The following is a 22,107-nucleotide window of genomic DNA, read 5'->3' as shown; positions in this document are numbered from 1 at the left end:
TTCACTGTTTCCCTACCACTTCCTGAACATTCTATGCTCCTTCATACCTTAAAGTTTGGCATGATAGGTTCCCTCCAACAAGAAGGTATTTCCCAGGCTCTTTGAAACTTCCAGATATCAGCTCAAACGTTCTCTTTTCAGAAAGGCTGCTAGCTTACCATTCTGTCTAGCTAGCAGCACTTAATTATTAACTCTGTGAAGATCTCTATCGTTGCAATCCCCATTATTTTGTGCACTCTTTTATTTTCTTCATAGCACTCATCACATTTGAAATTCTTTCTTTCTCCCTTGCTCCCTCCCTCGCTCCCCTGTATCACTCCCACCCTTCTTTCCTTTCTATCTGTCCTCATCAGACTGTACCCTCACCACAAGGGTGAGGACCACTTTTACCAATGCTTACTAATGTTTGCTCAGTGTCCATACAATGCTTGAAATATAGTGTGTGCTCAGGAATATGTGTGGAATAAACAAAGGCCTACCCTTCTTTGCAATGAACAAATATTCATCTGGAAACTCTGAGCTGGGCTTGCTTAGGACATGGGTGGTTTCCTTAAAGGGATAAGAAATCTTTATGTTCAAGCTGGGATTTTTCTGGCAGGTTCATTTTTCCTGTGGCTTCAAAGTATGCAACACCTGGGACATTCTCTGTGTCCTTCTTGAAATGTGATTTGGGGACATCCTCTATGTCCTTTTTGAAGCATGATTTGGGGAATGAGGAACTAGCTAAAGTTTTTGAGAAAATGTTATATATATCACACACACACACACATATACACACACACATTTTTGAGACAGGGTCTTGCTTTGTTGCCCAGGCTGGAGTGCAATGTTGCCATCACAGCTCACTCTAGCCTCTTCCTTTCAGGCTCAAGTGATTCTCACACTTCAGCCTCCTGAGTAGTTAACAGGTGTGTGTTACCACACGAAGCTAATTTTTTTTTTTTTTTGTAGAGACCAAGTCTCACTGCGTTGCCCAGGCAAAATACACCCAGGTCTTGAATTCTTGTTATCAAGTGGTCTTCCCGCCTTGTCCCTCCAAAGTGTTGGGGTTACATGTGTGAGTCACTGAAACTCCAAGAAAATGTTTTAAAAGGCCATTTTGAGCAAGACCTGAGAGGAGGCTGTTGGAGTGATCCAGGTAAGTACTGACAAGGGTCTGGGTGACCATGCAGATGAACAGGAGGGGACAGGATTAATGGGACTTGGAAACTTAGGGCACCTAGGGCACAAACTGTAGACGCAAGATGTATTGGTCCATTCTTATGCTGCTAATAAAGACAACCTGAGACTGTGTAATTTATAAAGGAAAGAGGTTTAATTGACTTACAGTTCAGCATGGCTGGGAAGGCCTCAGGAAACTTACAGTCATGGCAGAAGGGAAAGCAAACATGTACTTCTTCACATGACAGCCACAAGAAGTACACAGTGAAGGTGGGGGGAAGCCCCTTATAAAACTATCAGATCTCTTGAGAATTCACTCACTATCATGAGAATAGCATGGAGGTAACTTCCCCCATGATTCAATTACCTCCCACCAGATCCCTCCCATGATACATGGGGATTTTGGCAACTACAATTCAAGATGAGATTTGGGTGGGGATACAGCCAGACCATATCACAAAGTGTTATACATGCTGACACTGCCCTTGCTCAGGCCTCAGAATGAGTGTCTTACTTTTTGTTTCCTAGGAACTTTACCTCATCCTAGTCCTGGTCCTGCTTCAAGGGGGAGGTAAATTATAATTCTTGCTTCATGATACCCTCATCATTGAAGACAGCCAAGATATCCTCAAGGTTCTCAACACTGGAGCCCAGGAATGGGAATATTGAAGCTGAAGCAGCTCTATTGTAAGTAGAAAATTTTGAAAAGGAGATGCCTATCTGAGGGGGAATATCTCTGTTTCTGTGACTACAAAGGTTCAAAGTCACAATAAAACTAACAGAGCAGGATGTTTATCTCCTCTGGGCATACTTACCCTTTTACAAAAAGCCTTTTCTGTAAAAGACTTTCCTGGACTACACCATCTTCCCAAGCCTTCACAGGGCCATTTTGGTGCTTATATGATGAACCCTTGATCTACTCCAGGACCACATTTCAAACCTGGGAAAGGGCACACATATGTTCTTCCTTCCCATCGCCACCCATAGGCACCAAGTGGACTTTACTGTAGAACAGTCTGGCTGACAGGCCAGGAAGCAATGGATTGAGGATGGGCGAAGATCACCTTATCTGTGTCTAGAATGCTGGGCCATGTGGCTTCTTGGAGAGCAATGACAAGAGTTGGGTTTGAATCTGGATTTCTTGGTTCTACCACTCATTATCTAAGTGACACTGGTCAGGTCGCCTCACCTGCAAAATGGAGCACGGCGCCCACCTTGTAAAACCGGTATGAGGATGAAATGAGATACAACTGCACTTGAAGTCCCAGGCCCGTGGTGGCACCCAGTAACTGTTTTTCTTCCTTATATGGAACTGTAGAATGTCACAATAGGAAGGGAACTTGGGGTTCTCTAGATAATGTCCCTCCATTTATTTTTTTTTCCTTTGAATCTTAAGTACACAGAATTGTACCTATCATAAGTCATGCTGTATGATACTATCATTATTGACAATGCATGACCCTTTTTATTAATTTGTTTACCTACCTCTTCATCTATACAACTGTTCATTGGTCATTTGTCCACCCATCTCTCTGCCCATCCATCCATCCATCTTGTCCATCCATTCATCCATCCTCCCTCACTCCCTCTGTCCCTTCCAATCAACCATGCATCTATCTATCTACTTGCATACTTATATCAATTTTATATTGTTAATCTGTCAATTTAAAAAAATCTTAATATAAACGTTTGTGAAGCCACCATCCATCATGGAAGCTGGAACCTTCACGATAACTTCCACCTACCTTTATGTACTCCAATTTCTCATCCTTCTGTCCCCCTACATCCAAGGTCACTGCTATTTTTAATCTTGTGTTCCTTGTTCCTTTTAAAAATATATAGGTTTCATTATATTTCTGTGTATTTCTAAAAACTAATGTTAGCTGTTTTTAGCTTTATTAAAAGACTATCATTTTGCATGAAACCTCTGGGGCTTACTTGCCCCTATCAATATTGTATGACTAAAATTTATCCATGTTGCTGTGTGAAGCTGTGGTTAATTAGTTTTGCTTTCTATAGAATATCCCATTGTGTGAATGTACTAAGTTTATCACACATCATACTGTAGATGGGCATGTGGATTGTTCTCAGGTTTTGCTAATTTTAAACAATGCTTCCATGTACATATTAGTACATATTTCCTGGTGTACATGTGCAAATTTCCTTTGGGTGTAACCCGAGAGTGGAAGTGCCAAGTTATAGGGTATGTGAATGTTTAACACAGCAAAATTTTCCAATCTGTTTCCCAAAACAGTTGTGTCCATTTATGTGCCCACTAGTAATGCAAAAAAGATCCAGTGACTTCTTTATTTTTGGTATTTGAACAGGGACAAAATGACATCTCAGTGTGGTTTTACCATGGCTTTTCCTGATTACTAATGAGGTTGGCCATTTCTTCACATGTTTATTGGCCATAAGTGTTTCATTGAACTCAATTTTAATGACGGGGCTGTAGAGGTTTCATGGCAGAGCTTGGGTGCCCACAAGGGGCTTTCCTTGATGAGCCAGGAAGGAGCCATGAGAAATGCAGGTATCTATTTTTCTCAGGGTTGGAGCCTGTCCTGCCTCTGCTGGGTTTCTTGTTCAGCATCATGGACTCTGAGTCAGACTTTCCACAGAAAATTCATTCCTGGGTAGGGCATGAGAATCTGCCTCTCACTGTTGACCTTTCCAATCTAGGTGCTCCCTTCCTCTAGGGGCTGCAGGAGATAGGGAGGGATGGCCAGTGCTGTTCAGGTCTCAGAAGGCTGATGAGGCAAGAGAAACTGGGGAAGCAGCTACAGGCATCATGGCAGGTCCTCTTCTGAGGCCAGTCCTTCTGAATAAGACAGGAGGGACTGAGGGTCCTACGTCACTGTGGAGGACTGTCTTTGCAGGGTCTGTGACCTGTAGAGGAAGCAGGGGCTGAGGCACAGCCCATGATTTTCTCATACCTCTCCTTAGAGTCTACCTCAAGGGTGTTGTCTCCATACCAGTTCTCTCTGTTTCTTCCTCCCTAAGTGCCCTCTCTCCTGCCCTGACCAGGCTGACTGTGCGAGAGACAAAGGAAGGTCAAGGGGATAGTGGTGCAATTCTCAGGGACCCTCTGGATCAACACCCATTCAAGGTACAGGAGAAATGGGAGGGCCCCACAGCCTTCTTCTCACAGTGCCCCTGTCAGCTGGAGTCCCACCTTTGGGAGCCTAATCCCATCTGGGGTCCCCCCTTACCTGGAAGAAAGTCTCCTCCTAAAGACATAGATGGCAGAAAGTTCCAGCCAAGGAGCAGGAGGGAGTTGCACACAGGGGTACCTGGTGACAGAACAATGTCAGGATGAGGTTGGATCCTGTTTCCATTAGACCCCCAAGCAGGCTCAGCCCCACCTCTAACTCAGGTCGCAAGACTATACCCTCGTCTTGAGGAGAGTCACCTCACCTATATAAGCCTCAGTTTCCTTCATCTGTAAAGTGGGAATTATAACACGCATTTCAGAATGTTTTTATATCAAATGGGAGCACCCAAACAAAGTGCCTAATAGGTGCTTAGCAATTGTTGAATCTGAATGGCTTTTGGAGGATGGGTGGGAACTGGGGAAAGATATTTCATATCAGCTTAGTTATTTAAAGGAGCATTTGGTAAAATGAGTGGGTGGTCAGGATTCAGCTGATGAAAGCAGCACTTATTGCAGTTTGGTACTGGAGACACAATGCTCTAAAGAGGATGCCATAATTGTTGTCCCATGTTATAGATGATTCAGAAAGAGATGAAGTGACTTTTCCGGTGTCACACATGGTGAGCACAGCAAAGCCTGCATTTGAACCCGGCCTGTCTATCTCTAGGTCTGAGCCTTTACCTGCTTGGTTATTCTGGTCCTACTCTCCCAGACTCCATTGCTCTTCTTTGGGTCTGCTCAGCTGCCTGCTAGCCTGGACCAGAGCCTGGTTATTCTGCCACGCTTGGCAGATGAACTGTTTTTTATCTTTCCACTCTGAAGTGTTGACCAGGATATGATTGTCTTGGCTGAATGTGCCATCTGGGTTCTTGGTGGGGCCAAAGGCCTCACAGGTCTTGAAGTATCCATTTGTCTTTAGCCAGGCAATGCCTTTGGGGTAAAACCTTTGCACATGGCAGGTGAGAATGGCAGCCTGGAGTCCTAGGAGGTGGTGTGCAGAGATATTCACTGTGGGCACAACTGAAACAATAGCACTGCCTTTGTTAGTTTCTTCCTTTATGCAAAGCATGCTCAAGGGGTGTCCACACCTTTCTAGGCAGTGTGATGGGTTCTTGGAATACAGCATGAATCAAGACAGACATGTTCCCTGCCTTGCCTTATGGAACTCCCACTCTGGTGAGGAGGACAGGAAGGAAACAAAGCAGTCACATGACCCCTAGGAGAGTTCCAAGAGCCTACAATAGGGGCACTTGACCTGGTCTGCTGGAAGGCAGGTTAGGAAAGGGTCTCCAGAGGAAGTAACCTTTGAGTGGAAATCTTTGAGTGGAAATATGAAAGACGAGTAAGAGTTAACTCTATGTGGCAGACTGCGTTTTCTAAAAATGATGGCAGCATACCCCACATGCTTTTCCAGAACTCTGCTACTCTGCATTGGAGGAGGAGTCTATTTCTGCTCCCCTGGACTTTGTGACTGCTTTAATGAATAGAATTCAGTAGGGACAACACTGTATGACTTCTGTGGCTGTGTCATAAAAGCTGGTATGGCTTCTACCTAGCTCTTTCTTGGGACACACCCTTGGGACACAACCACAAGCTATAACTAGCCTATGTGGAAATGTTGGGGAAGCAGGAGCCTAGGACAGCCAGACTAATGCTACTTTAAGTTCAACTCCATCTTGGAACTAACAAGGCACATTCCTTGCTGGTCACCACCCACAGTTACAGGATATTTACAACTGAAGAAAAAGCCTAAAGATTCCTACAAAGACACATTTCTACAACAGTGGAAAGTCCACATGTCCCAATACCTATAACAATATATGTTTTCAATATCATCATAGTTATTCTTTGATGTACTCACACTCTAGAATGTCAAGGACAGTTTTCTTTAAATCAATAGAACAATACATTTTGTCATGTTGTCTGCTCACGTGCATGTAGACACAGCTTAGCTTAGCTTTTACATGGACAAGACGTCTTTATAAGAAAAACTTAAAACAAAGATGAGGCATTCCTCTGCTTGCTTTCTGAGGACACCCCGCCCTGTAAGTGAGTAGTTTTCAATAAACTATCTCTTCTCACTGTACTCTGTGACTTACCTTTAACTTCTTCCTGTATCAGATCCAACAACCCCCCCTTGGAACCTGAATAGGGACTCTTTTTCTGGCAGCAGAAAGATAATAAGGAAAAGCCCATGCCAAGAAGAACCAAGGCCCCAAGCCAACAGCCAGCACTAATGGTCAGGCATGTTAGTGAAGGAGTCTTCAGGTGATTCCAGCCTCTGAATTGTCCAGCTGAGGCTTAACCATCATGGAACAGAGCAAGCTGTCTTTGCCCAGCCCTGCTGGAATTCCTGACCCACAGCATCTAAAAGCATAATCATTTAAGGGAATATTGTGTAAATTTGGAATACTGGAATAAATTTGGGGATAATTTGTTATATACCCCTAACAATTGTGAAATATTAGGCAAAAGGGTTTGTGGGGCAGGAGGAAGGGGGTGCTGGGAGAGGGTAAGGGTGGGGATGGCATCTCAGCAGATGGATGGACCTGGGCAGAGGCCCTGAGTTTCCATGGACTTTAGAAAGAAGAGCAAAGTGAATGAGAGAGAGGATGGGTGAGTGAGGCTGAATTCATAGCCAATCTGGAGGCTGGCTATACTTATAGGTGCCCTGGGGGCACTTAAAGACATTCTAAGGCCTACGAACATTATTTTAATACAATTAATTTCCAGATCCTGAACCCTCATAAAACTGTTTACTTATATTGATCTGCCTGAGAATGAGCATCAGGGCCACTTTCTTTTCTTACCTCCGGTTTCTCAATTTTCCTTCTCCCATATCACAAAAGAAAGGCCTTCCTCCCACACTTCCTGAATCTAGCTATGGGGCATTGTCCTTAGTGTAAAGACTTTGGGATGCAAAATACTTTATATTGCAAATACTGCTGGCCAGGAAGCCTGCTTTAACCAAAGCACCATCAACTCCCCCATCTACCTCGCCAAACTGCAATTCCAATACCATGTTAAAGGCTATTTTAATAATTACTTATCAAAAATTTTTATACATTTAGATTGTTTGGATCAATTGTGTAATTCAATCCAAAAGAATGTTTTTTGACACTGAGAGTCTTATGGTCATAAAAATTTTATTTTAAATTTCAATTTATAGATGTGGTTTTGCTTGAGTTCTGTGTTCTCATAGTTCTCTGTGATATGTATCTGTATGATTTTATAGTCAATAAAAGATTTTCCAATGTAAAATATGTTACATTAAGGTAAAATTCTTCATGGGAGTTAGAATGGAAATACAGCATTAGGAAGTAAAAGGAATGATATAAAATGCCTGATTATTAAAGAAGAGCTTCTTTATGTATGTTTAAATGGATGATGGTGGAAATTAAATTATGATGATTTTTTTTTTCACTGAATATGTTTTGGAGTGATGCAACATTTGTAATACTCCAGGAGTTATGCTCTGTGCAACTATTTAAGTTATAATGAAAAATCTTAGATGTCAACTTTAAAATATATGATAGACTACATGGTTTTTCACAATTATTTTAGGGAAATGTGCACAAAAGTGCTTGAATATCACAGTTGAACATCCCAGTAAGATTTTTTTTTTCCCCCAAGAGAAGTGATGAGCTACTGTAGGGTTTTAAGCAAACGAGAGACATGATCTGGTATCGTTTATAAAATCCCCTTGGCTGCTGGGAGTTTGGGGATGGACTGTAGAGGGCAGTGGTGGATATTAGCGATCAATTCGGAGGCTCTTGCAATTGCTCAGGTAAGAGATGGATGTTGGCTTGAACTTAAGTATTAGTTTAAATAGTGGCAGTGGAAAGAAATGTATGAGTTCAGGAAATATTTGGGAGTGGTATCTGATAGAACTTGGTGATGGGTTGGGTGAAAACAGGCTTCTGGCTTAGATGACTTGGTTGATGGGGAATGTCTTCACTTATACGGGTAGGACAGAAGGAGCAGCAAGCTCTGAGAGGGTTGGGGGAGCAGCACAACGCTCATCTCTGAGCTGACCATGACTGAACCACCACTCTTGGGAAAGGTGGGGTTGGGTATTGCCTTTCTCTGGTATCTCTGCATAGGTGGTTCTTACAGGAGGCAGCTCAGAGGTAGTTATCTGAAGAGGTTTAACACTGGATTCAAATTCCAGCATGCTTACTAAAGAACCCTGTGACCTTGGGCAAGTCACTTCACTTTTCTGGGCCTCAGTTTCCTCATCTGAATGAAGCAAGGACACACAGCTGCCTCTAGTTTCTCTGGGATGATTGATGTGGAGGCTAGAATTCACTTTCCAGGCTCGAGCTCTCTTGTGGTATCTTTTGGTTAAGCAAGACAGACTTCTATTTTGGGATGGAGGCGTTTGAGTAATGAGGAACTAGATTTTTGACAATGATACCATAAATTATCTCCCTTATGGGGTTGCTGTGGAGACTATGGTGCTATTAATGGGTCTCCTTGGTTTTCTCTGGCTGGAGCTGGAGAGAAGGAAAGATGGAGTTCTGGACCCCTGGAAGGAACTTCACCCATCTGCAGGAGGTAATTGAGACTACACTATGCTGAGGTTGGTGGGGGGCAAAGGACAGTACAGGCCCCTGGGGAAAGCCCCTTTGAAGGCAAAGGCAGATGGACTTGAAAAGCAGTGAGGATAATTTCCTTTGCCTTTCTTTCTATATTTCTGCAAAGTTGGATTCAACACAACAGCCTGGACTTGCTCTCAGGAAATAAACAACGGACTCTGTCCTTAAGAAGTAAGAGCCAGAAAGGGCATGTGTGTGTAGCCTGCCTTGCTGTTTCTCCTGTTGCTGGGTGAGTTTAAGAAGCGTGTTTCAAAGGTGGTGACTGGCGGCAAGGCAGTGGTGGCATGGTGGTTTGAACAATGGTGTTGGGAGTTCCCACGGAGAGTTCAGGTGGGAGGAACTTCTTTGCTGTGAAGTCCTAAGTGATCAGGTCACTGCCCCTCTCTTGCCAGCCTCTTCCTTTTCCATGCACTCACCCTCTCACTAGGCCTCAGCCACACTGGCTTCGTCTTTGCTCCTCAGACATGTCTTGCTCCCCACGGCAGCACAGGGCCTTTGCATGCTCTGTTACCTGTGCCTTGAACACTCTGCACTTTGCTTGGCTGACTTCTTTTCATTCTCCATGCCTTGGCTCAAACATAATTTCTTCAAAAAGGCATTTCCTGAGTAAACTTGATTTCTCTCCTTTTCATATATTTCAGCAATTTGTTCTTTCTCTTCATAGTAAATGTGATGAATCATAACCATATAGTTGTTTGCGTCTTGGTTGATTGGGTTCACATGACTGTAAACTCAGCAAGGCAGAACCAGGTTTGCTCGGTTTACCATGGAATCTCTAGCACCTAGAATGATGCCACCACATAGCAGATGCTCAGCAAAAACCTGTCGAATTAGTGAATGAAGTTCCACCTCCCAAAGACGTTAGAGGGAAGGGAGCTCTGAAAGAGAAGAACCCGATCATGGCATTATGTAGAAGGAGGATGGTCATATAAAACAGGGAACCTCATCATCACCTCACTGCGGGTTTTGTGAGGAATGAATGGGAGGATGCAGGTGACATGATTCAAGCAGGGAGCCTACAGTGGTCACAAAAGGTTGGCCCTATTTGTGTGGGAGGCTAATCTTGGAGAAATTGGGAGACGTTCACATGCCTTCTGAGGGGGCTCTGCAATTCACTGTGAGCCAACTGGCAGGTGACCTGGGAGTGGAGTGAGGAGAAGCCAAGGGTCACTGTAGCAGTGCTGATGACGGTGTAGGAGGAAGCATCTGCAGGTGAGGAGACCTGGGTCTGAAAGGCTGGAAGCTCCATGCCATTTTTGAGTCATTTCACATATATGTTTTTGGCAAAGAAGCCAGTTGAGGTGCAGGTGAGATTCACTAGTTGGCCTGGGCTATCCCTGTTGGAGTGGCCAGAAATCTTTGGAAGAGAGGGCTTAGCTTTGATCAGGGCAAGGGTGAAGAGAAGAAGGAGAGAGAAGAGAGAGAAATGAAGAGGGAGAGTTACTCTTTAGCACAATAATCACCCTCATGGTTCACTCTGCTTGACTTCTTGCCCCAATCTCTCATCTCCAGTTTTCTCCTCTTCATAAACTTTATCATTACTCTTCTTGTTATAACGGCCAATCAACTGACCTCACTGACTTTACCTCTCAGCTCTTCCAACCTACAGTTGGAAACCAGACCGTGGTGATCTTGCTAAAATGGAGATCTGACCGTGTTATTCCCTTGTTCACCTTCCTCCTGTCCCCTCTTATCCTCCCTATCTTCTTCCCAAAGTATATTGTTTAAAATGTCACATAAGGTATACCCCGAAAAACAGCAGACCCCTGGTTTCTTCTCCTTGCAAGTATTATAGACCAACAACTTTTAACTATGTTAGCGGATTCTTTGGGCATATCTCTCTGCATTTCTATGTTGATACTAACATACTTATACTGTTATTTTCAACTTTTCTCATTTTTTTTCAGTTTTATGTAGTATGGATCTACCTACTGCTATGGAAGATGATGCTTTAGCTCTCTTACAGCTCCTTCTACCTGCCATCCACATTTCTCCTCCTCAAATCCTCCTATTAAAGATGCATAATAATTTTTTGTTTTATCAGTATTCAGCATTTATATTATTATGACCAAATGAGCATTGTTCACAATTGGGCCATGTAATATATGATAATTATATTTCCTGTCTTATACAGCTTTTTGTTTTCCGATGAGGTTTTTTAACATGTATTTTTAAATTTTTCGTTTTTGTGGGTATGTAGTAGGTGGATATATTTACGGAGTACATGAGATGTTTGGATACAGGCATGCAACGTGTAACAATCAAATCATGGATAATGGGGTATCCAACCCCTCTAGCATTTACTGTTTTTGTTACAAATAATAGAATTATACTCTTTTAGCTATTTTAAAATGTACAATTAAATTATTATTGACTGTCATCATGTTGTTCTTTTAATAGTGTCATAATTTTCATTTGCTTCATTTTCTATGAACAATTCATCTTATGACAAATTCATCCCCAAGCTTTCTGCCAGATTTCCTTCATGTTTGAAACTACGAAGTACTGCACTGGACTTCCCTTTAGGGTACATGTATATTCAGGAGTACACAAAGATTTTTCAGGGGATTGTATAGACTTGAATTAAAACATCTTTTTATTACGATAAATTTGTAAACATACATAAAAACAGAGAGAAAGTATTCAGCATGGCATTTTAACAGCTATCAACAAATGGCTGATCCTGTTTCGTCTACACTTCTCCCATCAAGTGCTGGGTTAGTATTTTTTATTGTATATATTTGAAGTGTACGACATGATGTGTAGCTACATATACTTAGTGAAATGATTACTACAGTCAAGCAAATTAGTATATCCAGTATCCCACATAGTTACCATTTTTGTGTGTAGTAAAAGTATCTAAAATCCTCCCTCTTAGCAAATTTCCAGTATACAGTACAACACTATTAACTATAGTCCTCATGCTGTACATTAGATCTCTGGGTTTATTCATTCTACATAACACATTTTGTACTCGTGGACTTCCATCTATCTCCCCAGTTTTTCAACTTCCCATCCCTGGTAACCATTGTTCTACTCTGTTTCTGTATATCCAAGTTATTTTGTTTTTTATATTTTACATATAAGTGAGAGAAATTAAAAATAAAATTACCATGTAACCCGGCAAGGTTTTTTTCAGGTACATACCCAAAGAAAATGAATTCAAACCTTGTAAATGTATCTGCACCCCCATTTTATTGCAGCATTACTCACAATAGCTAAGATACAGAAACAACACAAATGCTTGTCAATGTATGAATGAATAAAGAAATTGTGGCATATGTATACAATGGAATATTATTCAGCCTTAAAAATAAAGAGATCTTGCCATTTATGACATGGATGAACCTAGTGAGCATTATGCTAAGCGAAATAAGCCAGACACTGGATTTCTTTTTTTTTTGTTTTTTTTGTTTTTTGTTTTTTGTTTTTTGAGACGGAGTCTCGCTCTGTCACCCAGGCTGGAGTGCGGTGGCCGGATCTCTGCTCACTGCAAGCTCCGCCTCCCGGGTTTACGCCATTCTCCTGCCTCAGCCTCCCGAGTAGCTGAGACTACAGGCGCCCGCCACCTCGCCCGGCTAGTTTTTTGTACTTTTTAGTAGAGACAGGGTTTCACCGTGTTAGCCAGGATGGTCTCGATCTCCTGACCTCGTGATCCGCCCGTCTCGGCCTCCCAAAGTGCTGGGATTACAGGCTTGAGCCACCGCGCCCGGCCGACACTGGATTTCTTTAAGGTAAGTACCAGACATGATATTATTTCATTCTTGACTACTTCAGCATGTAGAAGAGTTAAGAATTCCTTTTTTAAAACAACCAAAATGCCATTATTATACTTAAAATTTAATAGTAATTCCTTAATATCATCTAACATTTGTCAACAGTCAAATTTTTCTGCTTGTCTCATAAATATAATTTTACAGTTGGTTTCTTTGAATGAGGATCCAAATTAAAGCCATATGTTACATTTTGTTGATGTCTTTTAAACCTCTGTTAATCTAAAGGAGTTCCACTTCCTCTTTGTTCTCTTGCCATTTATTTGCTGAAAAAACCAGGTCATTGACTCTGATGAATTGCCCACATCCTGTACTATTTCCCAGTTTCCCAACTGCATTCAGCTGCAGACGCTTGCAGTGGTAGTGGGCTTGATAACATGCCCTTTATTGACTGGCTTCACCATTCCCTACTGGTGTTAATTGCACTCAAATCCTTGTCTTAGGGTTGTCTTCTCACTGAACCTATCTCTGTGTTTTAAAGTCCCTTGAAATAATTAGTCTTTGTTTAGTTAAGCCATGAATATATAGTTAGATTAATTAGTTTTACTTTAGAGTTAGTAATTTAGATTTTTAGGATTTTTTTTCATTTTGGAATTTGTTTATCAATTATTTAAAAATTCATGTGCTTACAAAGTCAAAACGTAAGTCACAGCACATTCAGAGAAGTCTGGCATCCCCCTTGTCTCTTCCATTCTGTTCCCTTTCTCCTTTACATGTAAATTTTTAAATTATGATTTTAGTTTATTCCTCTTTTTCTAAAAAAACAAGAGACAAGGCCGGGCGAGGTGGCTCACGCCTGTAATCTCAGCACTTTGGGAAGCCGAGGTGGGTGGATCACGAGGTCAGGAGATCGAGACAATCCTGACTAACATGGTGAAACCCCGTCTCTACCAAAAATACAAAAAAAATTAGCCAGACGTGGTGGCGGGCGCCTGTAGTCCCAGCTACTCGGGAGGCTGAGGCAGGAGAATGGCGTGAACCCGGGAGGCAGAGCTTGCAGTGAGCCGAGATCGCACCACTGCACTCCAGCCTGGGTGACTGAGCAAGACTCTCTCTAAAAAAAAAAAAACCCCAACAACAAGAGACAATACCCATATGCTTGTATTTCTCACTCTTGTAAACATAAAAGGTAGTGTGCTCCACACACTCTTCTATATATTGCTTTTCCTGTTTAATGATATGCTGTGGGTCACTCTGAAGTGGTGTGCTGAGTTCCTCCTTATGCCCTTTTAAAGTCACATAATACCCAATGTGCGGCTGTACCATAAGCTTACTCAGCTTTTGCTCTTACAAATAGTGTTGTGATGAAGAGCCTAAGGATAAGTCATCCTGCACTTGTATTGGTAGATCTTTGGGATACATTTCTAGAAGTTCAATTGTTGGATCATGAGGTAATTTTGCTAGATATTGCCGAGTTCACCTCTTTATGAGTTATATGATTTTGCATTCCTAACAGCAAAATATGGAGTACTTGTTTTGCCTTAGCTTACCCAATTGTTACGCTGTTGAACTTTTGGATTTTTGGTCAAGTAGATATGTGAGAAACTGTGTCTCAGTATAGTTTTTAATTTGCATTTCTTCCTATACAAGGATGGTTGAGCATATTTTTATATGTTTGAAACGTTTGTATTTCATTTTCTATAACTTGTCTTTTCCCATTTATTGCCCTTAATTCTAAAAAGATGACTTTTTCTTCTAAAATTTTAGAAGCTTTCTCTATATTAGGGATTATTTTTTGTTTATGATGTAAATTGCAAAACAGTACACACACACACCTATACACAAGTTTCTTTTTGTACAATGTGATCAAAATTATAATTTTTTAATCTTTCTGCATTTTGAGTTACAGTTGGGAAGGTTTTCTCCATTTTTAGGTTATAAAAGAATATATATATATATATATATGTTTTCTTTTAGTACTTAAATAGCTTCATTTCTTACATTTAAATCTCTGATCCACTTGGAATTTATTTTGGTGTGTGGTGGGAGGAACTAGATAGATACATTTCTGGATTTTTCTGTGCTGTTCCATTGGTCTATTAACTCTTCAAATGATCCAACACCACAGTTGAAAAGTCTCTTTTTTCTCCACTGACTTGCCTTCATACTTTTTTTTTTAAAGCAATCAATTGACCATATATATGAATCTATTTCTAGAATCTCTATTTGGTTCCATTGATCCACTTGTCTATCTTGATGCCAATAACACACTGTATGATTACTATAGCTCTACAATAATTTTCTGTTCATGACAGATGTTGATCTATAGTTTTGCTTTTCTATGATTCTTTATCTGTAATGCTGGCCTCATAAAATGAGAAGCCTCACTTCCTCTTTAATTTTCTGAAATAATCTGAGTAAAACTGTTAGTACTTCTTCCTCAATTGTTTGATGGAATTCCTCAGTGAAGTCATCTGGGTCTGAATTATTCTTTGTGGGCGGCTTTTTAAACTACAAGTTTAATTTATTTAACAGATATAGAGATAATTAGGCTATTTCTTCTTGAGTGAGCTTTAGCAGTCTATGTCTTTCAAAGAATTTGTCCATTTCATCTAAGTTGTCAAGTTTATTGGTATAAAGTTTTTCATAAAGTTCCATTATAATCTTTTTAATATCTGTGGAGCCTGTAGTAGTGTCACCTCTCTCGTTATTGATATTGGTAATTTGTATCTCCTTTCTTTTTTCCTGATTAACTGTGTGGATATGTGTTTATTACTTTTATGAATTTTCTCAAGGAACCAGCTTTTGTTCCTATTGATTTTTTCTATAGTTTTTCATTTTATATTTCTGATTTCTGCTCTGTTCCTTATTATTTCCTTTCTTCATTTTTTTCCTACTTTTTGAAGTCTCTGAAAAAAACCTTTCTTCTGTCCTAATATAGGGATTTAGTGCTATGAATTTCCTGCTAACTACTCTTTTGGCTGCATCCTACAAATTTGGTATGCTATGTTTTCATTTTCATTCAGTTAAAAATATTTTCTAGGCCAGGAGTGGTGGTTCATGCCTGTAATCCCAGCATTTTGGGAGGCTGAGGCAGGCAGATCACTTGAGCTCAGGAGTTTGAGATCAACCTGGGCAACACAGCAAAACCCAGTCTTTACAAAAAAATACAAAAATTAGCTGGGCGGGGTGGAGTGTGCCTGTAGTCCCAGCTACTCAGGAGGCTTAGGTGGGAGGATCACTGAAACCTGGCAGGTTGAGACTACAGTGAGCCGTGATTATGCCACTGCACTCCAGCCTGTGAGACAGAGTGAGACCCTGTCTCAAATAAATAAATAGATACATACATACATAAAATACTTTCTAATTTTTCTTCTGATTTCTTTTTCGGTAATGTGTTGCTCAGAAGTATATTTAGTTTTTAAATGTTTGGAGATTTTCTAGAGGTATTTGCTTTTTAAATTTAATTTCTATGACTACTGAGGGTTAAATTAAATAAAAATTAAAATGAAATAAATAAATAAATTTAATTCCATTGTGGTCAGAAAACACACTTCACATGACTTGATTTATTTAAAACTTACTGAGACTTATCTATGGCTGAGAATACAATCTATGTTGGTAAATGTTTCTTTTGTAGTTAAAAAGAATGTGTATTCTCTTGTTTTGGGATGGAGCATTCTATAAATATCAGTTTGCTCAAGTTGGCTTATAGTGCTGTTCAAGTCTTCTACATCTTTACTGTTTTTCTGCCTCCTTGTTTTACTGATTATCGAAAGAGAGGTGTTGAAATCTGACTATAATTGTAGATTTTTCTATATATTCTTGCAATTCTGTGAATTTTGTTTTATGTATTTTGAAACTCTATTATTATATGCATCAACATTTAGAATTGGTATATTTTATTGATTAATTTTTGATCAGTTTATTATAAATGATATTCTATATTCTCATAATTTCTTTATCCTAAATATACTTTGACATTAACGTAGGCATTCCATATTTTAAAAATTATTGTTAATGTTGTATATATTTTTCTGTCCTTTTATTTTTAATCTATTTGTGCCTTTATTTTTGAAGAGAATTGATCCTCTGCAGGCAGTAAATAGTGGGTCCTACTTTAAAAAATCTAATGTGAAAATCACTTTATTTTAATTAGGGTGTTCAAACCATTTACATTTAATATGATTATTTATATGACTAGGTCTAAATCTATGATCTTGCTACTTACTAGCCTCATCTCTTCTTTGTTCCAGTGTACCTCATTTTCTGTCTTCTTTCAGATTGATTTTTATGATTCTGATTTATCTCTTTTGTCAGTTTATTAGCTGTTACTCTTTGTTGTGTTATTTTACTGGTTGTTTTGAGATTTCTGGCATATATTATTAACTCATCATTATTTATCATGAGTGATAAGATATCACTTCACATATAGCATAAAATTCTTACAGTAATATATTTCTATGTCTCTCTTCCTGGTCTTTGTGCAATTTTTCTTACACATTTTACTTTCCATGTATGTTATAATCTGTCAAATATATTATTATATTTGCTTTGAACAGTTGACTATGTTTTAAGTACATTTAAATGTACTTTAAAAATATTTTCCCATATTGTTACTATTTCTCTTGCTTTTAATTTCTTTGTATATATCCAGGTTATCTGGTATCATTTTACTACTGTTGGAAGGACTTCTTTTTAATATTTCTTGTAGTGCGGATCTGTTGATAATGAATTCTTTCAGCTTTTGTATGACTGATAAAGTCTTTATTCTTCACTTTAAAAATTGTGGTAAAGTACACATAAGATCTGCCATCTTAACCATTTTTTAGTGTACAGTTCAGTGACATTGAGTACACTCACATTGTTGTGCAACCATCACCACTATACATCTCTAGAATGCTTTCCATCTAACAAAACTGAGAAAATATATGGAATGCATCACAAATTTGCATTCCATCCGTGTACACAGGCCATGCTAATCTCTGTATCGTTTCACTCTTAGTATCTGTGCTGCCAAAGTGAGTACTTAACTCCAGCCTGGGCGACAGAGCAAGACTGGCTCAAAAAATAGATAAATAAATTAAATGCTTAATTAATTTATTTATTTTAAAAGATATTTTTGCTAGGTAAAAATTCTAGAATGACTTTTCAATTATCGTTTTCGTTTAAAAAAATGCTTTAAATAGCCAGGCACGGTGGGGCATGCCTGTAATCCCAGCATTTTGGGAGGCCGAGTGGGGGTAGATCACCTGAGGTCAGGAGTCCGAGACCAGCTTGGCCAAAATGGTGAAACTCCGTCTCTACTAAAAATACGAAAATTAGCCAGGCATGGTGGCAGCCACCTATAATCCCAGCTACTCCGGAGGGTGAGGCAGGAGAATTACTTGAATCTGGGAGGCGGAGGTTGCAGTGAGCCAAGATCATGCCACTGCACTCCAGTCTTGGTGACGAGGGTGAAACTCTGTCTCAAAAAAAAAAAAAAAAAAAAAAAAAAGCTTTAAAGATGTATCTTAAGCTTGCATTATTTTTGATGAAAAATCTCCTGTCTTATTTATTTTTTGTTCTTTTGTACTTAATATTTCTTTTTAGGGGGCTGCTTTTAAGATATTTTCTTTATTGGTTTGTGCATCTTGGTTTGTGCTTGGGGTTCATCGAGTTTTTGGATCTGTGGGTCTGCAGTTTTCATCATATTTGGAATATATGTGACCATTATTTCTTCAAATATTCTTTCTGTCCCCTCTTCCACTGGTATCTCCAATACATATCTATTAGGCCACTTGAAATTTCCCCATAGCTGCTGATTGATGCTCTGTTTATCTTTTATACAGCTTTAATTTTTTTGTCTTATATTTGAGTGTGGCTTTATATATTCCATTTCTATCTCTCTATGTGTCATTTTTAATAGTTTCTGTTGTTGTGGCTTTAAGTTCATTAATCTATTTTCTTCAACGTCTTATCTGCTATTAATCCTACTCAGTCTATTTTTCGTCTTAGATATTGCAGCTTTCATCTCTAAAAGTTCAATATGGATCTTTTAAATGTTTTCCATGCATCTACTTCACATATTCAGTTTTTCTTCTAGCTTCCTGAATGTACAGAGTATACTTATAATAACTTTAATTTCTTTGTGTACTAATTCTATCATCTGTCTTTTCTGGTTAGTTTCGAATGATTACTTTTTCTTATTATGAATCACATTTTCTTGCCATTTTCATGCCTGGTAATTTTTTATTGGATGCCAGATATTGTGACTTTTACTTCATTGGGTACTGGGTATTTTGCCTTTCTATAAATATGCTTGTGCTTGTTTTGGGACATGGTTAAATTACCTGGAAGCAGTTTGAACTTTTCATGTTTTGCACTTAAGCTTTGCAAGGCAGGCCTCCAGCATCATTTGGTCTAGGGCTAATTCTTTTTCCTTTACTGAGGCAGAACTCTTCTGTGTATTCTACCAGATGTCTCTGAATTATGAGTTTTTTTTCACTCAGGTTGTAAAGATCAGGCACTATTCTTAGCCTTGTGTAAGCTCCGGAAATTTTTCTCCTCTGGCCTCACGTACTTTTCTCATGTACATAATACACTTTTCAATACTTCACTGAATATTCAAGGGGGATCTTTTACAGATATTTGGAGTTCTCTCTCTGCTCTTTGGTGCCCTACCCTAAAAACTGTAGCCGCTTGGCCTCTGTGGACATCCAGGTCCTTCTTATCAACTCAGGGAGAACTTCAGGCTCCACCTGAGTTATCTCTTTCTGTATGGTGGTCTTAAAGCCTTCTCAGAGAGAACTTTTGGGGCAGCCTTAGGGCTCACTTCATTTGTTTCCCATTTCACAGGGATCACTGTCCTTTGTTGCCTGGTATCCAATGTCTTGTCTACCATTGTTTTAAATAATTTTCCCAGAGTTTTAGCAAGAGAGTAAATCCAGTCCCTATCACTATTTTGGTAGAAGTTGCCCCAAATATTTAATTTAATTTTATTTTGCTATTGTATATGTGTTTGTCTTTTTTCACTGTATATTCTAACTGGTTTTTCTTTGTATATATGAAGGTTATTGATTTCTGTTTGTTGATTTTATAACTTGCTATGTTACTTAAATTATCTTGTTTTTTATAGTAGTTTAATGTTGATTCTATTAAGTTTTCCAGATATCATATCATCTACAAAGAGAGATAGTTTTCCTACTTCCTTTGCAATTAATATGCTTTTTGTTGCTCTCTCCTTTTAAAAGCATTGACAAATACTTCAACGTAATGTTGAATACTGTTAGAAATGATGGGCATGAGTTTGAAGACTATTTAAGTATTCTACTGATTCTATCTTTTGGAGATGTCCCTAGTAATGTCGCAAGTCCTTCTGTTCTGGAATGGCCCAGTGGCCATTTCTATGCCTCCTGCACAGCTGTTATCTTAGGGTTTCCAATCCCCTATTCCTAGTTCTCATTCTTACCTTTTTTGTTTGTTTGTTCGTTTGACTCCTATTTTGGTAAAGCACAAGGGGATATAAAAAGCAATTCTTGATGATCTTGCAAACTCCATAGATTGGCTGGGTAAATGATTTTAGCTTGGAAATAATTTTCCCTAAGAATTTTGAAGGCACTATTCCTTGTGTTCTAGGGTCTAATATTGTCCTTAGGCATCTCATGCTGATGTCACTCACAGTGCTTTGTCCATAATTTGCTTTTTAGTTTCAATTCTTTAAAATTGTATGACATTCTCTTTGTCCCCAAAGACTACCTACCATTCTCTTTGTTTCTCCATGGCTGTAAGGTGCTAAAATTTGAAAGTCCCCTAAATTATCGTGATGTATGTTTCTGTTTCTATGGTTCTGTTACAGTAAATTATCATACTTATTTTTTTAAAGAATCATAATCATTAATTCACCAATACAAGTATGTCTGAACTAACTGTTGGGCTTCCCAGGCTTTCCTTTAATGAGTGCTGTTTAGAGTATCGCAGGGTTTGTCTTCGGCCATGACTGAATCAGCCAGGATCAAACCCAAGAATATACAGAACTTATAGAAATACAGAACAAAATTTAAGAAATGTAGGAATTACATATTCTGTATCAATAATCTACATGTGATTGTTATAACTTTCTGCCTCAATAAATTTATCATTCATATCTTATGGCAATCTATGGTTCCATGCTTTTAAGATTATGTTTTTAAGTTTAATTGGTTGTAGTATCCTGAGTACTGATGATATATAATAATATAATTATTATTATACAGCAGACACTCTTCTAAGTGCTTTCCATTTATAAGCCCATTCATATTTATAATTCTTATAACAAATCTATGAAGTGGATACTATTGTTATCCCTACCTTAAACACAAGGACATTGAGGCACAGAGAATTTAACATTAAGAATCTTAATTAAGAATTAAGGTCACATAGGCTGGGCATGGTGGCTCATAGGCCTGTAATCCCAGCACTTTGGGAGGCTGAGGTGGGAGGATCACTTGAGGTCCTGAGTTCCAGATCAGGCTGGCCGACATGGTGGAACCTCGTCTCTACTAAGAAAAATCCAAAAAAATTAGCCGGGCATGATGGCCTATAATCTCAGATACTCAAGAGGTTGAGGCACAAGAATCGCCTGAACCTGCGAGGCAGAGGTTGCAGTGAGCTAGGATCACGCCACTGCACTCCAGCCTGGGCAGCACAGAGAGACCTTGTGAAAAAAGAAAAATAGAATTAAGGTCACATAGCATGTAAATGGCAGAGCAAGAAGTTGATCCCACGCCATCTGGCCCTGTAGTCTACTTTACTCACTGTGCTTTGTGGGCCTTTGGAAGCTGTAAGATTCTAAAGAGTTAGGAGTCTACTGATAGATGGCCCTGGGGTTACATTTCACCCTGCTTCTTCACTGTGACCTCTCACTATCCCCATCTTCTATTCATAATCTTGGCACAGGGGCTAACAAAGGGGGAGCCTTGGGCTGGGCTCCCAGGGATTGTAATTTGTTTTAGGACAATGTGCTGGATTTCTAGGGATCTGTACTCACCACGCACAAACATCTAGGTGCCTGGTCCAGACTTAATCTCCACGTTAAGCTCCCTTTCTGGAATTTCACACGGTAGTAGGTGCCGGCTCTGCTGGCATGATGCTGCAGATATGGATGGAATAGTTCATCTTGTTTCTCTTTGTGATGTCTGAAACAGTTCTTATCCAGGGGAAGTTGCCTTCCTTTTGGCTGTAGATTAATTCCTGGCCTGGTCCAGTTCCTCTGAACTGCTGGATGGGCCCTACAGGCAATAGGGAGGTCACAGTGCAATGACCAGTCTCCAGCTGTGACACAGTCTCCAGCTGTGACTGACACGGACTTCTCAGGCTGAATCCCCTGCAGCTCCTCCTCACCTGCCACTCCTAGAAGAACACAGGTCAGCTCCAAGCTCCAGCTGGGGCTGAGGCTGCGGTCCAGGTGCCTGGATTCAGATTGCATTTGAAGCCCCATTAATTCTTTCTTTCCATATCATGTATT

At 39.6% G+C, this 22,107-nt stretch overlaps 1 long non-coding RNA gene and 1 other non-coding gene across 2 annotated transcripts; both read right to left on the bottom strand.

The window, feature by feature from the left end:
• Positions 1–3,888: 3,888 nt before the first annotated feature.
• On the bottom strand, positions 3,889–21,935 carry LOC116270798. Its single transcript, XR_004179039.1, has 3 exons — positions 21,631–21,935; positions 4,371–4,451; positions 3,889–4,047 (listed from the first exon to the last, which is right to left on the bottom strand). It is a non-coding gene; the product is annotated as an uncharacterized LOC116270798 (long non-coding RNA).
• On the bottom strand, positions 17,549–17,652 carry LOC116270857. Its single transcript, XR_004179163.1, has one exon. It is a non-coding gene; the product is annotated as a U6 spliceosomal RNA (small nuclear RNA).
• Positions 21,936–22,107: the final 172 nt, after the last annotated feature.

The sequence above is a fragment of the Papio anubis genome, chromosome 16 (assembly GCF_008728515.1).
Source record: "Papio anubis isolate 15944 chromosome 16, Panubis1.0, whole genome shotgun sequence".
Lineage (NCBI taxonomy): Eukaryota > Metazoa > Chordata > Mammalia > Primates > Cercopithecidae > Papio > Papio anubis.
Note: the sequence above shows the minus strand (reverse complement) of the source record. Positions and strands in the feature narration are given on the sequence as shown.